The following is a 5079-nucleotide window of genomic DNA, read 5'->3' on the forward strand; positions in this document are numbered from 1 at the left end:
TCTGAAGATCGTTTAGCATGAATCAGCTCCTAAAAGAATCCACTAGCCGCACGACGGTCGTATCGACATTCATTGTACTCAGGGAAATTTGTCCCTAACCCCACTTGACTTCTATGAACTTAATATTTCACGACGTACTCCCATTTTTGATTAAGCTGTCCCTATTTGCGTAAGGAAAATTACATCAATAACATGTTTGACCTTCCCAGTAACAGCAACAACAATTTATGATGATTAGTTTACAAAAACAGCCCAAGGGAGTTATTGATTCTGTGTTTTGTAAATAATCTAATAGTAGGTTCGCCATTATGTCACACAGCGTGGTGGAGTTGCCTCTGGCATCCAGGAATAATTGGTTCCTACCACTTGTGTGCGACTGAACTCACCTCTGCTACACATGCACATAAACACAGAAACAGAAATACAGAAACACGCACATACTCACTCACTCATTCACTCACTCACTCACACCTGTTACACATGCACATACAGAAACACACACACGCGCACACCTCTTACACACGCATCTCCTACCACGCACATACAGAAACACATACACGCATACACACACCACATGCATAGCACATACAGAAACACACACACACACACCACTTATACACGTACATACGGAAACACACACACACCACTTACACACGCCCATACAGAAACACACACGCGCACGCACAAACCACTTACACACGTCCATACAGAAACACGCAAACACACACAAACCTCCTACACACGCACATACAGAAACACATACACGCACACACACCACTTACACACGGGAATATAGAAACACACACACACATACCACTTACATACGCACATACAGAAACACACACACATACACACACCACTTACACACGCTCATACAGAAACACACACCACTTACACACGCACATACAGAAACACATACACACACACCACTTACACACGCCCATACAGAAACACACACACACCTCATACACACGTCCATACAGAAACACACACACACGTACGCACGCACGCACACACACACCACTTACACACGCCCATACAGAAACAAACACACACCTCTTACACACGCCCATACAGAAACACACACACACGCACGCATACACACACCACTTACACACGTCCATACAGAAACACACACACGCCACTTACACACGCCCATACAGAAACAAACACACACCTCTTACACACGCCCATACAGAAACACACACACACACGCACGCACGCACGCACGCACGCACACACACACACACACCACTTACACACGCCAAAACAGAAACAAACACACACCTCTTACACACGCCCATACAGAAACACACACACACGCACGCATACACACACCACTTACACACGTCCATACAGAAACACACACACCACTTACACACGCCCATACAGAAACAAACACACACCTCTTACACACGCCCATACAGAATCGCACACACACGCATGCACAGACACCACTTGAAAACCTCCATACGGAAACAAACACACACACGCACACGCACACCACTGACACACGCACATAAAAAAAACAAAACACATACACGCACACACATACACCACTTACACACGCACATACAGAAACACACACACACACACAACACTTACACACAAACATACAAACACACACACACACACACCATTGACATGCCCATACAGAAACACACACACGCACGCACACACACACACACCACTTGCACACGCCCAGACAGAAACACACACACACGCACGCACGCACACACACCACTTACACACCTACATACAGAAACACATACACACGCACGCACACACACACACACACACACCACTTACACACGCACATACAGAAAGACACACACACGCACGCCGCACACATACCCTTTTACACACACCCATACAGAAACACACACACACACACGCACGCCGCACACCACTTACACACGCACATACAAACACACATACACGCACACACACACACACCACTGACACATGCCCATACAGAAAAACACACACACACCACTTACACACGCACATACAAACACACACACACACACACCACTGACACATACCCATACAGAAACACACACACGCACGCACACACACACCACTTACACACATCCATACAGAAACACACGCACGCACACACACCTTTTACACACGCCCAGACAGAAACACACACACACACGCACGCACGCACACACACCACTTACACACCTCCATACAGAAACACATACACACGCACGCACGCACACATACCACTCACACACGCACATACAGAAACACACACACATGCACATACCACTTACACACGCCCATACAGAAAAACACACACAAATCTCTTACACACGCTCATACAGAAACACACACACACACGCACGCACACACGCTCATACACATACACATGCACACACCTCTTACACATGCACGGACAGAAACTCTCTCTCACACACACACAGACACACACACACACACACACACACACATGCCCCTCCTACACACGCACACACACCCCCAACACACATCCCCCACACACATGCACACACAACCAGCCGTGGCAAGGCTGATAATATTGCCGTTGCCAAAAATTCAATTGAAATCGTGAATAATTGCTGACGGCGTCTCTACAGTGACAGCGAGTGCTGTACAGTCATATCAAATTGGAGATTACTTACAATACACCACTTCACGCCTGTGAAGTCATTGAATACTATTGTAGAGATATATGTTTAATGTTTACTGCAGGATATGTCCATGTCTGGAGAACGAGGCGTCAATTGATGTTCCGTTTTCTCCGGTGTAACTTACTTCAAGTTTTTTTCTTGACTGCTTGCTGCCGATATTTGTGGCTTGCCGTCGCAACCATTGATCTCAGCCTAATATATACTCCTTTTTTCTACCACATTATTTTTCGGCCCAGTCGGGTTCTCCCTGGTGGTCTATGGTGAAAACGATCAGTGCACATTTCACCTTTCACTCTGACCACGTGCAGCAGATGACCGGGGATGTTGGACATGGGTACAGGATCTGACGAGGGGTTAGCGTGACTGTCGTATCGGGAAATATGTGCCGTCAGCATTATCTCACATACACTGAAACTAACACGCGACCTTCACGTGACATTACGTAAATGCTGGTGTTCAAACAGATAGGTTGCAAAGTGACCAAGAATATATTGAAGTTATAATATATTACACAAGCTTGATCGTGAATTAAAACGGGTGTAATGTTTTATATATTGCCACAGATGTAATGTCAGTGAAAACAGTTTCAGCACCATCTGTACAGCAACTGAGGCAAAGGTCAAGGTCATAACAACAGCAGAGGTCATCGATGTCATGGTGCTGTAAATCATAGTTTCAACAAAACGATCTGTTTTTGTCAAATTGAAAAGCTATAAAAGTTTTATCAATGCAAATCGTAACTGAGTAAACGCTTATTTAGCAAATTAAATTGATCGCAATCTCTCCTTAATTTCGTCCAATGAACTAGTACCCTGTCTAACGACTAGTGCGTAGTAAACAAGACACCCGTGGATGCGCAACAGACAGCGAGTTCCAGTTTGGACCCTAAATTTCAAATTAGAGGTCACCGCATGCATCTGCTGAAAATGGCAACACAGTGACGTCCGATGGAAACAGAGTTTTCAGTTTGAATCCTTCCAACACACATATCTACAGTCGGAAATGTTTTCGATATTTACTCCCCAGTGAATATCTAATACCCGTGAAGATCCTGGGTAGAATAGGTTTTCAGCAGCCCATGCTTGCCGTATAAGACGACTATGTTTATCGTAAAGGGCGACTAACGGGACCAGGTGGTCAGGCTCGCTGACTTGGTTGATGCATGTCAGCGTATCCAAATTGCGTGGATCGATGCTCATGGTATCAATCACTGGATTGTCTGGTCCATACGCGATTATTAACAGTCTGCCGTCATATAGCTGGAATATTGCTGAGTGCGGCGTTAAACAACAAGCAAACCAAAAACTCGTTTGTTCGTCTTATATAAACCTGCGGGCAGCCTTGCAATCTCTGGCTAGCAATGAAAACGACCATGTATCAAGGACTATGCGATATAGTCTATCCTAAAGGTCACTTACATTCAGTGTATAATGCTCATTAATGGTCACGCACCTGAACGCGAAACATTTAGTGAACTTTGAGGTGGATGCAGTATAAGATTATCACGCCAAAAAGCGCATCTTTCTAACTCTTCGGTGCTCGTCTGAACAGTTCACAGAAGAATTTGGTTTCTTACTTTTCATTTTTGCGACTTGATTTGTGTATTTTGTCAGTTGAGTAAATCTACGGCCAACCGGCCCATGTTTACTGGCGCACGGTCATTCGGGGAAACAAACAACACAACACGGGTACTCAATACAACACAGGTACTCAATACAACACAGTTACAACACATGTACACAATACAACACAGGTACAATACAGGTACTCAATGCAAAACAGCTACAACACAGGTACTCAATACAACACAGGTACAACATAGGAACACAATACAGCACAGGTACACAATGCAACACAAGTATACAATACAACACAGGTACAGCACAGGTACACAATACATCATATTTATAACACTGGTACACAATACAACACAGGAACAACACAGGTACACAATACAACACAAGTAAGCAGGGACACAATATAATACAAGTACACAACATGTACACAATGCAACACAGTTGCACAAAACAACAAAGGTACAACACAAGGTACACAATACAACACAGGTACAACACAGGTACAACACGAGGTACACAACAGGTACACAATACAACACACGTACAACACAGGTACACAATACAACACAGGTACAACCCGGCTACACAATACAACACAGGAACACAGGTGAACAATACAACACAGGTACACAATACAACACAGGTACAGCACAGGTACACAATACAACACAGGTACAGCACAGGTACACAATACAACAAAGGTACAACACAGGTACACAATAACACAGGTACAACACAGGTACACAATACAACACAGGTACAACACATGTACACAATACAACACATGTACACAATACAACACAGGTACACCGTACAACAGAGGTACACAATACAACACAGCAACA

Source organism: Haliotis cracherodii, unplaced genomic scaffold (assembly GCF_022045235.1).
Source record: "Haliotis cracherodii isolate W230 unplaced genomic scaffold, xgHalCrac1.p SCAF_2, whole genome shotgun sequence".
NCBI lineage: Eukaryota > Metazoa > Mollusca > Gastropoda > Lepetellida > Haliotidae > Haliotis > Haliotis cracherodii.